The 12,657-nt window shown below is 35.1% G+C and overlaps 2 long non-coding RNA genes across 4 annotated transcripts in view; both read right to left on the reverse strand.

Moving 5' to 3' along the window:
* Positions 1–695: 695 nt before the first annotated feature.
* On the reverse strand, positions 696–1,438 carry LOC119642841. Its single transcript, XR_005248141.1, has 3 exons — positions 1,186–1,438; positions 999–1,106; positions 696–927 (listed from the first exon to the last, which is right to left on the reverse strand). It is a non-coding gene; the product is annotated as an uncharacterized LOC119642841 (long non-coding RNA).
* A 4,935-nt stretch (positions 1,439–6,373) lies between these two features.
* The window catches only part of LOC119642840, a 12,505-nt gene continuing 6,221 nt past the window's right edge, over positions 6,374–12,657 (reverse strand). The window contains exons 2-4 of one of the 3 annotated variants that reach the window (XR_005248139.1): positions 8,519–10,118; positions 7,486–7,653; positions 6,374–7,412 (exon numbers count right to left, since the gene is read on the reverse strand). This is a non-coding gene — a long non-coding RNA (uncharacterized LOC119642840). Of the gene's footprint in view, positions 7,413–7,485; positions 7,654–8,505; positions 10,119–12,657 lie in introns of all 3 variants that reach the window. The other 2 variants (XR_005248140.1, XR_005248138.1) reach the window with 2 other exon arrangements.

The raw sequence follows: 12,657 nt of genomic DNA on the forward strand, positions 1-12,657 counted from the left end.
TAGAACAATTAATGCATTTAAAGAATTCATAAGTAAAGAAGTTCTGAGTGGTTATTATTTCGAGTTTCGTTCAAACATTTTTCCTGACCAAAATCCATACCATAACCGACGTAAGCCGTATAAGTACAAAAGTCAAAGCCGGCGTGTTTCCAGCTTCTTGATGAGCCTTAAATCAGTATCCAATTGGTTTTGTGTATGTTCAACTTTTTTTTCGCCATCTTCCAATTTTATCGTTACGAAAACCGTCTACAAATCAAATTTAGCAGCACTTACTACATCTGCTTTGATAATTACACGTTTGCAGAGGCATCGTATTTCCGAAACTCATTTTGAGAGTTTAAAATCTCAACAAAGCAGAGGTGATATTTATTTACCTATACATCTTGAACAGAGTTATTTAATTATTTAATTAAAAAAAGTTTTTAAATGGATGAGTTAAATGTTGTTGTTAATTAAATAAGTTATTTTGGCAAGAACTTAATTAGTATTAATTTATAACTCATATTATTTAATGTAATCGTTAATTATATGCTTTGTTTTGTAGTTCATTTTTCATGTTGTTTATTTTAATTATTAAAATTGTTTCTAACTCATTTGCTTTGAATGATACTGGTTGGCGAAATAAGTTTACTCATTACACTACACTTTCACTTACAACACATAAAAATTATGAAAATTTTGTAGAGCAAATTTCTCTTATGGACCCCCCAATTTCGGCAAGCTAGTCATTTCGTTAAGAGCCCTTCAAGTATGCTACAATACATATATGTTCGACATATTTTACCCAATTTTCCATAAGGCACATGAGTTATTCTGCACGGCGCCTATATATTTTATATGATTATTATATTTGTTTATCCATTTATGTATTAAACAAATTCTACAGTAGAACATATTATTAGCCGAAGTATCCACAAAATAAGTTAACTGTAGTAAAGAAAAAATAAGTAGTTATACTATAAAACATTATTGCAAAATAAACCAGAAATAGTTGTTACCTGACGCAAAGGCTTCCTCTTGCGTGACAACGCGTAGCCACACATTGTAAACAAAAAATATTAATAAAAACAAAGCATAAGCGAAGAGGAAAAGCTAACAAAGATTTCCTGGTAGCGAACGAAAAAACAAATTAATATAATAACAAATAACAAAATAATTGAAAAGAATCTTGGAATTTTAGCTCACCTTTTTAAAAACCAAAAGCATTTAAGAAACCATCTTGATAACCGCCTTCAGCCAACAGTTTCGTTATGAACAACACAGGCCTTCCGATTCCATCCATTATCTGGAAATTTTTGGCTTTCATTGAATGCTAGCAATATATGAGAACGCCAACCAAAAACAACAATATTTTCTTGATGTAATGATGTGAACTGGGAGGACCCAAAGTCGTCCCTCATTTTGGCCTCACGAGTTCTCCGTCTCTGGCTGGGGAGAGAGGAGTGCTAGAGAGTAAGATAGGATAAAAGTAGGATAGGCGTAGTATAAGAATAGATTAAGATAGAATAAGAACAGATTAAGATCGAACAGGAATAGGTTAAGATAGCATAAGAATAGAATAGTTCAAGTTAGTGTAGGTTAAGGATAGGTTAGAAAGTTGGAATTCTGTCGCCGACTAAAGTAGTCGCAGTTTTCGAGTCACAGCCGTCGGAATAAAATTGAGATTAAAATACTAAAAATAAAGGTCCCTGCAGATATATAAATTTCTTGTGCGTTTTCATTACCCTGGGCCGCTGAGCTGCCCCAGCCGTTAGGAAAGGGACGGAAACGTCCTCACAGAACTTAAGAGTTGATATGACGTCCCTCCAGTACAGCTGAAATTTAGATTTGTTGCCAATTTAGTTTGCTTTGTTGTATTTCTTTCGATGACATGGGTACCAACTAACAGTTATTATTTCATCGTTAACACACAATCTTTTGTAAAAACCCTTTGAAAATTTTTAATAGAGTTTTGTGCTCTTTCTCTTCCAAAGCATTAACGATTGTTTTCTAACTGGAAACTATTTACTTTACCGAGAGCTATTTGAGACTTATTGTGGAGATTATAAATTGAGGTTGTATTTGTCACTTATGTTACAACACAATACAAATATATAATCATGACACACAAAAAAACTTAAGTGATGAATGAAGTGCTGGCCCAAGGAAGCAACATATACTGCTCGTCGAACAGCTACGAACGATTCAAATCAAAAATAATAGCTCCTTCTTGTGTATGCTGTCACTGCTAATAAGATATACACTAATCCTACTAATTTTTAGAGAAATATGTATAAAAAAATATAAAAAGTTTGTTTCCTTTTGCTTATGCTTGGGACTTGCCGTGCACAAATAAATGGTGATTACAAATAATCGTGTACGATCCGGCGACGATATTACTAATGATTTCGTTACTAACCTATTCTACAAAGCACTGGTACGCGTGTAATATCTAAATTTAACCAATCAAAAATACGTTCTAGCATCTTCTAAAAAAGTGCTCCTTATAAAGTTGGGATAACAGCAGCAGCTATACGTTTGCATCTTTAATATCACACCATTATCAACAACAACTACAGCAACACCATCACTATCTTCCTCGTCGTCACTCAGGTTAATTTTTTTTTTGTTAATTTCTTTTACATTGGCCTATGATGTAATCATTAAATACGAAAACCATTAGCTGTAGATGTAGTCGGAGCCAACTGCGTGGTCTCCATAAGTAGACCAGGTATATGTTGGCACTGGGCATAACACTAGCTTGTGTCCGTCCATTCATCCTCATAAAGGTTATAGCACGTGTATTTCTTTAGTGTAATCGCCTGTGGAGTGTCTGTGGTATAAAAATTGAAACCCCCCATTACTTCGGAACTGGCTAAGCTATCAATTATGCATGCGTTTACAGCCTCCTACCTTTTTAACGAATACAGTTTTTTAGTTACACAAATGTGGGGCCCAAAGTGGCGAAGAAACGCAAAAACACCAGTTCATGTTAACAGACTTCATATATGTTGCACGATGCAATATGGCTTTGCTGACACCCGGTTTCGAAACGCTGAGAAAATACGATAATTGGATTCGTCACCACTAATATCCTTGGTGCCCCTTGTTTTTATTTTTTGTCATAAAACAATGAATGGGATAAAATTTATATTTTACCTTTTACTTCAATAAAAGGTATTGCTAAGAAATATTAACCTACCGCGTCGTGACGGTTGTCATAATTAATTTTAAATTAACGCACTTAGCTTTCCGCATTCTACTCTTCAAGACCTTTTATTTGATATGGGCGGTATAATTAAGAAATAATTAGCATGTCGTGGTGTCCACCATATCCATTTTAGAATTAATCCATTTTTAGGCCGATAATATATTTTCGTTTGAGTAATGTACAAAATAGTCTTAAACAATCTGTCTTGTTGGCCTTATGATAAACAAGCACAAAACCTCAAAAAAGTGAAAAAAATTAAATTTATTCGCTTGTAACTTTTTGTCGTCGTGGCCGATTTTTTCAATTTTTAGGTATAAATAGTACAGTTTCTCGTAAAATATATTTGAAAAATCTCAGCTTTTTCCCTTTTGCAATTTATTTATTTATTTACTGACGCAGTTGCGTTCAGTTTTCGTTTCACTGCTTCACTTCTATTAAATTTCAAGGCGACGCTTTAATTTTTGCGACCAGGAAAATGTGCACAACCCACACCACACAAACACGCAGACTAACGGACAGACATTGTTTAATCAATTCAGGATTTCATGTTGATGAAGCATAAGTATACTTTATAAAGCTCTAAAGCTTCCTCATGGGCTTTGGAAACATTATGACAAAATCAGTATTAAAATGATCAAAACACATGCAAGCACCTAATACATTAAAAAATGGTCCTTAATCCTAACTTGTTCAGTTTGAAATGTTTTTTATTTTTTCAATTAGTATATTCTAAATCGGCAACTAAATGCATTCCACATGGCGTCTATGTTCGCTGCAGCCATCGTCCGTGAGAAACCAATTGCTCGTTTCCTCCATTATCTTACCAACATTAGTTTCCCAATATCTAATTTGTCATAATGTTCTGCATTTCACATTGGTACCAGCATATTTCAAAAATTTCATCATTGAGGTTTTCTGCGCTATAATTTTGGTGTTGTATGAAAGTTTCGGACAGGCTGACTGTAAAATCTCACTTAAGATTTAAGATATCTGCGTATGTGATAAATCATGCAGTGTACCTATGTGTCTGTATTTCGCTTGCTTCTTTATGAACACTTTCCATTCTTCATCATCGCGATCAATATTAAAGTTATTTTTTTTTCATACAAGTATAGTCGCCAACTTTCTGACTACTTAATTGATTATCTGCTTCGAGCGGGTATATGTGCAAACGGCCTTCTTTACGCGTCACTTTTACGTCTCTCTTATATCTTCTCGCCAACCCATACTTCAATCTAAAGATATATATATATTATATATATTACAATTCAAACCTGCATAATCAGACTGAAATCGAAATATCTTCATGGACCTTGTCCTAAAATGGGTGTGGTTTCGCATACCTGACGTGACGAGTAAAGAAGGTCTTATGGGGGTATCGTCATTTGAAGCAAACAATTAATCAAGTAAACAGGAGCTCGGCGACTATACTTATATAAAAGAAAACAATTTTAATGTTGATTGTGACGATAAAGCAAGTACATCGAAAATGTCTGTAAAGAAGCAAGCGGAAAAACGGACATAGAGGTAGTCCGCATATCTAAACTCTTAAGCGAGATTTTACAATAGTTACTGTTCAAAACTGCCATATCTACGAAACCTCAAATGTGAAAATTTTTGAAACATGCAGGTGTTAATATGAAATATTTGTAACAAAATATTATGACGATAAACATAAATTCAATATTGAAAAAGTAATTTTTGATAAGATTAGGGAGAACACGAACGTTGATTTACCACGGACTTGCCATGGTTTTACAGCTTTTTCTATTGTCTCCCGCACGGATTTCGTATACTGATTTTAGTAAAGCGTTTGACATAACCGTAACTTATTAATCTTCAAACTCCAGGCCTTTGGCTTCCCTTTGTACTTTATGAAATGGATAAGTTGTAATATACATAACGGTTCATCCAGGGTTCTATTCAACTTCATCACCTCGAATGGATTTCCCATAACGTCTGGCGTCCCCCAAGGCAGCTACTTAAAACCACTTTTATTTATTCTATACATTAATGATCTCCCCTCGGCGATTAAATCCCACCGGATCTTAATATAAGCTGGCGATGTTGAACTGTTTTCTTCTTCCTTTTCCTTGGAATCGCAATCGTATCAGCTTCAAAATGACTTAAATAATTTGGTTACATGGTGCTCTTTAAATTTTATGAAACGAAATCTAAAAAAATGCAAGAAGGTTTCTTTCTTAAGAAGAAAGTCATTCAATGCTGAGTATTTCATTCATACACACCGGTCGGAAAAAGTTAATTCGTTCATCGACTTAGGGGTTCTATTCCCCCAAAATTACGTTCTAATTTGCACATTAAACTCTCTTCAAGTGAAGCTCCGATCGCGCTAGCTTCCATTAGGAGGTGGTCTAAAGAGCTTAAAGATCTTTACATTACAAAAACGCTATAAAGGTTGTAAGATGAGGTTTTTTCTCGATCCCTTTTCATCTCTTGATTGGTAAAACAAGAAAGCAACCACGTACTGAAACAGGATTGTTTAGTTCGCGCTCGCGAAGGCAAAAATTGTTGGACAGATGATGGAGGACTAGAACGACAGAAAAAAGAGAAAATAGGATGGCGGATGGTGTAAGGATGTGTCGCCTAATAAATGAACGCAATGAATGAAATAAATGAATTCTGCATTCTTTGTGCATTCTTTGGGATTTATTCACAATCTGATTGGCTAGAAGTAAAGCCTTACAATCAGGGAAGGTTTTATGCTTGCTAAGTTGTGCTGCTAAATCTATATTTATTGATTTAGATGTGTCCTTTCTATTACGTGGAGTCTAAATAAGTACAAGTTGAGTCCAAATAAATACAACATTGATATAAAATTCGCTTTTCTAAAATACAGTCCTTATCACTAGACCGTGAATATTTTGTTCAAGAGAAATAAACTTCAAAGTTCTTTTATTTACAATTGCATTGTAGGATTATTCACAATTTATTTTTGGCAATACTTTTAATTGCTCAACTTAAATATTCTTTTTCTACCAATTCTGACTTTCACAAATATTCTATTTACATACATTTTTACCATCATATTACTAGTACCTAATTTTATGGCTTGATTTTTAATGCGTTAACCTGCTTGTCTGGTACTCGTTTTCCTCGGCCGGCAACTGCATGACGCACTGCGAATGTGCATTTGGTTTCTTTTCTCTTTAAGGAATTTATTATTTGGGAAAATGACATAGCTGGAATGAACTAGATTAGGGATTTTCGTAACAATATGAACATTTAAGTTGTGGCCACATCTATATAGGGAGAAATTTATGAATAATTAATAATTTTAAAGTTCACTGATCTGTAATATACTTATACCCGTATTATATTTGATTTATTTTTTTTACGTTACTTTTATTTTTATCATTAAATTAAAAGAGATACCAATAGTAAATTAACGTTAACGATAAATGTGAAATATATTATTCAAATAAGTATAACTGTAACATGGGAGAAAACAAAAACAAATTAAAATAAAACCGATTTTAATTATGAGAAGAACGTAGATTAGAGAGGTCTTCGGACTCAACTTCGGGGTCCCCCCTAACCTTTCTATGGGCCGAAGGGAGACCGATAGGCAGGATAGGTATAGAATAGGCCTAGGCCAATCGGTTGGTTAGAGTTTCGTCCATCTGATATTCGGTAAGAATCCCTCCCACATCTTTTGGACCAGCTAGCTCAGCTTTTGCACATACACTAGGATCATAGGTCTCCATTCCTCTTCAATTGGTACCGCAAGGTTGCCCTAAACCTCCTATAGATAGCAGCTTTACACTTTAGAGTACTGACAGCACAAGTAAATATTTGTTTAATTTAAATGTTACAATGTGCTTAGTTAAACCAATACTTTATGTATTCCTCACCTGTATGGTCCCCTTCTTATAGAAGTTATCTGGATTCTATTGAATCAGTTCAAAAGCAATTTTTGCTGTTTGCCCTTAGGAATTTGTGTTGAGACATTCTTGTCTCCTTACCTCCTTATGAGAATTGGTTGCTTCTGTTATCCATTCTATCGCTTGGGGAACGTAGATTTATTCTTGGTGTTTCCTTTCTAATTAAGTTAAGTAAATTTGCCCACGTTATTTGGTGCGATAACCTTTAATGCCTCTAATCGCTTTTCTAGGCACTTTATTTTCATTAAGCTTAGTCAGTGGAAACAGAATTATGAACTGTTTAATCCAGTCAGAGTTGTTTGCGGACACCTAAATGATGTCTATCACATAATCTCATTATCGTACTCTATATACCCTATCAAAACAAGTATGCTTAATGCAATATTAACTCACCATGATTCAAAATTAACAGGTGTTGTTTACTGCTTCAGTCGTCCTTTTCAGAAAGGAATGGAGATATAAAAGACTTGATAACAAAAGCTAAATGCTACGTAACAATTCGTTCAAACAATTTATGAAAGACACTCAACTTGGCGATTCCTCTATAGTTCTCAAGTGTATCTAAACAAATAAAATTAGTAAATGTATAAATAAAATAAGCAAATTAGATAAAAATATGTATGATACACTACAACATAATTTTTTTTAATATCAAAAAACGTTCTTCAAATTTATTTGATATGAGCATTTTTATTGAAATATGTCAAATCATTTGGCGTATGTGGAATTTAGATTACTTCAATTCTTCAAAATAAATTACGGAAAGAAAACAGATCATATATGTTACGTACATACCTCCTGTTTAGCGTTTTTTCGTACGTACATTCTTATATGAATACCCTATTCAATTAAAAACCCAAAATTGTGTGTACGTCTGCTTTGCAAACATTTGAAGAATGCGGCGTTATATTAAAAAACTGTTAACAGTACCTTTGTCCATACAAATAATGAAAATGCGAACACAAGCATACAAATGGTTACTAATTAACAGCGTCACTACAGTTATTAATAACAGAAATACGAACAGATCCCAAGAATCTCCTAATCTCAATTTTGAATAAAATGTTATAATATCTACGTAGTTCGTTGTCTACGGTAATAATTAATAATTTTATTGCGAGAATATTGCTAGTGAAAGATCTTGTCTCACAGATATAATGTTTTTGCACCCATTTTTATTGTTTAACAGCGTACATTCTTATACACCCGTTTATCGACTCTCTTATGCATTGGTATATTTCTCCACAAGCTGTAATCTTTGTTGTAATTGCACATCTGTATGCAAGTATAAACTGTTATAGTTTGGAAATACCGTAATTTAGAAATATTATCAGAAACCACACAGGCATATGCTCGCTTTAAATCGGTTCCAATTAAAAAAGTTTCAAAAATAACAAACCTTGCATGTATTACCTCTTAGATATACCTCTTATATATATTTAAAGATGTTTAAAGCGTTCCGCAGGGGCCAATAGTGGATTCCTAGGTCCCTTGCATTTGCAAAACCGTTGCATGTGGGCTACTCTGCAGCGTGCGACAAAATGTCGTGATCATCCAAATCGCCGACTAAGATATCTGAAACGATGTTTGACATATCGCCTTAGACAAGTCTGAACATTTACAACCTCGTTTCACAAATAAGTTTTCGCAGGCAAACGATGCATCGCCTCCCTTCCGCGACTTATTACAAATGTAATGTCTTAAATGCGTTTTATTCACTGTACAGGATATTGGAAATGTCCTCTTATATCCCACAAGAAGTAAGCTAAATAATAAGACCCCACGCGACGCTTTATACCTGCTTACCTCGAAGTGACAAGTAAAACCACCTATAGGTATGGGAGAGCATTTTCGCCAATCTATTAGAATTTACTTGGAACGAGGATTGTTTAAATATAAAAATTTGTATTGCGGTTTACATGATTTCCCTTAGGAGCGATCAGGTGCGTACATATTATATATTCTCCTTTTTTAACAGTGAAATTTTACGCAATATCGATTCTATGCAATTAACTGGGAGAAAATCTTTGGCAACTCCAGCAAATTGGAATGTACGCTTCTTTTTATTGTAACCAAATTTCTTCATTAAGCATAAATTCTTCATCTTCATCGCTCTTTCAGTATTCATATATTCGTCACATATAGTCGTATATAGTCACACATTTATTCGTCAAGTTTAATCTAAATTTGTTTCTGCTATGTTTTCTCCATCTACTTCCTGCTCGTACGTTATGTTGAAGCATTTGTGTCACTTGGAACATTCTTTAGCATTGCTACGAAGATTCCCGTTTTTGTGCGTGTGTGTAGTATTCGCTCAGATGGTTGTCCTCAATAATATTGTCTCTTAATTGTTGGTGCCTGATACTGCCTTTGGAAAGATGGAGGTGGTTTTTGCTGGTTCTGAAATAAGTTAGCAATTCCGTTTTAGGGGTAAAAGTGATGCGAGGTTTCTACGACTTGTAGCTTGTCTAGTATTGACATAATGCCTCCAGTAGCTCGCATTCTGAAGTTTAGATGTAATGCTTGTGGTAAATTCGCTGGTTCTCTCATGCCGGGTCAACTAAACAAAACGCCAATAACTCCGTTGTTAAGCACTTTGATATCTTCTTCCAGTTTAGTGGTGTATTGCAGGATTTAAGAGCTTCGCCCGCTTGTCCTACTATTTTGTTTCTTAGGATTAATATGCCATAATATTTTGGGCTACCTTTCAAATGATATATATATATTTCTAGTGTAGTTTCGACACTTTTCTTCCACGAGCTAAATTCGTCTGGTTTTCACAAAAGTTCTGTAAGAGTTTAAGTTATGGTTGCGATTGAATCGAGTTCATTTAGATCGATGTCTCATGAAGTATAGATTGATTGGGCATAATTAAGTCTTTAACTTCTGATATCGGTTGTTCTACCTAATTGTTTTTGTTAATTACGTTTTTACTTAGAAAAAATGTTTACTGTCGCGAAGTGTTTTTGGAGTGCTTTTGAAATAAAATCTTTAGCTGAATAAATCATCTAAAGTTATCTTTAAAGCTGAAAAGAAAAAAAAATTTATAATTTCGAATATATAAACTACAAAGCTCTGCTAATATTGATAATCAATTGACAAAACCAATTGAATTTCAATTAATTTCGAAAAGCTTTTTAAAAGTATTTTAATAAAGACAGTGCATTTTGTACTTTTGTTCGTTATTCAAAATCTGAAAGAAATGTAACAGAAAGAAAATAAGTAAATTTCGTAACATTGGCAAACTTAGGCAAAAGCCAATAATGTGAATCCTAAGTGTTAGATAGACTGTAAATCCAAATTCGGCAAAGGCTACCGCGACAACGCAATTACCCTATTCAATCGTTTAGTCAAATTGGTAGTCTTTCATAATAGCTGCAGGATGTATTTATCCTCCTTTGATATTGTTAAGATGCAAAATATACGAGCGGTAAAGCTTTGAAAGAAAACAAAAAGGTACACCTTTTCCTCTCGATAAAATAGTGGGCTCTAATTGTCGTATGAAGGGAAACATTGAAACATAGTATTGGACGTTGAACGTACCAGCACCAGGAGGTTTGATGTTAACATGTGGTGTTCGGGGGGCGGCTGTGCGAATTAACAACTTTCCTGCTTGACCTGCCGCCTGCTTTGTTTAGAATGGATGACAACATGGACAACATCGATCGTCGGCATTATGGATGACAATATTGCAGGTACTGTGCCCACAGCTGCTTTTGTGAAACCCCAGCGACTGGAGCAAGAAGGCGCTTCATCACTCAACAACCAGGTATTCGTAAATGTTAAGTAAAATTTAGCGAGGGTATGGAGGGGTGCGCGCGTGAGGGGAAGTAGGGTGACCCTGGACAAATACCAACAGACGAAGGGGAGACCAACGGACGACTTACCGGCCAGACGACAGGATTGTATAGTGTAAATAAAAGACTTTTTTTTAGTTATTTTGTTCTTACTATTAATTAATGTTTTCTTGTAATGCGAAATCACGAGGACAATGGCTCTACCGATAAAGAGCTAGGCCGCAACTTTCAGGGTTCATTTTGGTATTTAAAATCCAATAACTTTGGATTTAAAACTTTAAATTTTAATTACATAAAATTGGGACTTTTTAAGCATATTTGTGAAACTTAGTAGTTTAAAAATTTAAAAAATTAGCCAAAAACTTCTCGCTTTCCGTTCCAGTCAAATTTTGTTTTCTATTTCTCTATTTCAGTCTGGCAACCTTGTCGCGCGGTATAGTCGTGTATTTTTTGTGTCGGCAAATAAAATTTTAATTTTTTTCTTGAATTTCGTGGCTTTTCTGCCTTAGTGTGTGATTTTATTATATTCTTTGAGAAGAAAGTGAGTGAATTCAAAGTAAAAGAAATATTTTTCTTTTACGCTTTCATTTGATTCATTTGAGTTTTGCAAACAAAATTTTGAGCTCTGATAAAAATCTCTTTTTTTTTTTTTTTTGTTTTCTCTCTTTTTCTCTGTTATTTTTTTTACTGTTTGGAGTTTGTGTTGCTAGTGATCTCTCGTTACAGTGTCAACCTAACAGAGAAGTTTTGCACAAATTGGTTGATAAATTTTTATATTCAGGATTTTTTTTTTTTTTTTTTTTTTTTTTTTAGTGATTTGTGTGTCTGTTCTCCATAATCAACAACTGTCTTTTTGACAGGACATGGAGTGTTTATATACACCTTGTCGGGCGAAATCAGGCCCGGATTCTGAAAGATTCGTTTCTTGTTGGCTCTGCGAGCGCTTCGGTCATGCAAAGTGTGCCGGTATTCTCGGCCGTGCTGCTGACGCAGTCGCTGATCCTTCTAAAGGCTTAAGATGGTCATGTCCTGACTGTAGGCAGCGGGACATTGACTTTTATAAACTTTTCACGGAGACCCGTTATGGTTTCTCGGAATTGAGTAGAAATCTCGGCTCCTTGTGGGAAAAGTTTGAGCTCATTAAGTCTAGGTTTGATGAGTGTCGCTTTATTGGACACTCATCTTCTACTCGTAGCGTAGCGTATGGGACTTCACCTCTGGCTTTCTCCAAATCTAATTCGTTGGTACAAGTTACCGCTCCTTCTAACTCTAAAATGAATAGTAATGTTTCCGATATTGCTGAGTCGGTTGGTAGCAAAACAGTTACAAACAAACCGGCAAGTCCATCGGTTTTAAGCTACGCTGAAGTGGCAAGGGTATCTCCGCCCAGAGCCGCCACTCACTCTAATCAAGTGCCATCGCCTAAAAGTAATAAAGAGAAAAATAAGTCATCCTCTCCTCCTGCCTGTTCGCGTGTGAATGCTGGTCACCAGACTGGGCAAGTCTCACAAGCTGCCGGTACAAGGGCGATAACCCCATCTATATTTTCCCCAACTCGAAACTCTCCTACTGTGAACCCCCCTCCTGTTCAAAATAATGACATTTGCTTGACGGCAGTTCCTCCCAGAAAAGCAATATTTGTGTCAAGACTGACACCTGAAACATCGGTGGATAACATAAAAGGTTATCTGGCGACGAAAGTCCCATTAGTCAACTTAAAGCGTGTTAGCATCTTCAAAATGGCTCCTTCTCAAGCTAGGGCAATCTC

Source organism: Glossina fuscipes, unplaced genomic scaffold, assembly GCF_014805625.2.
Source record: "Glossina fuscipes isolate IAEA_lab_2018 unplaced genomic scaffold, Yale_Gfus_2 262, whole genome shotgun sequence".
In the NCBI taxonomy this organism is placed as follows: domain Eukaryota; kingdom Metazoa; phylum Arthropoda; class Insecta; order Diptera; family Glossinidae; genus Glossina; species Glossina fuscipes.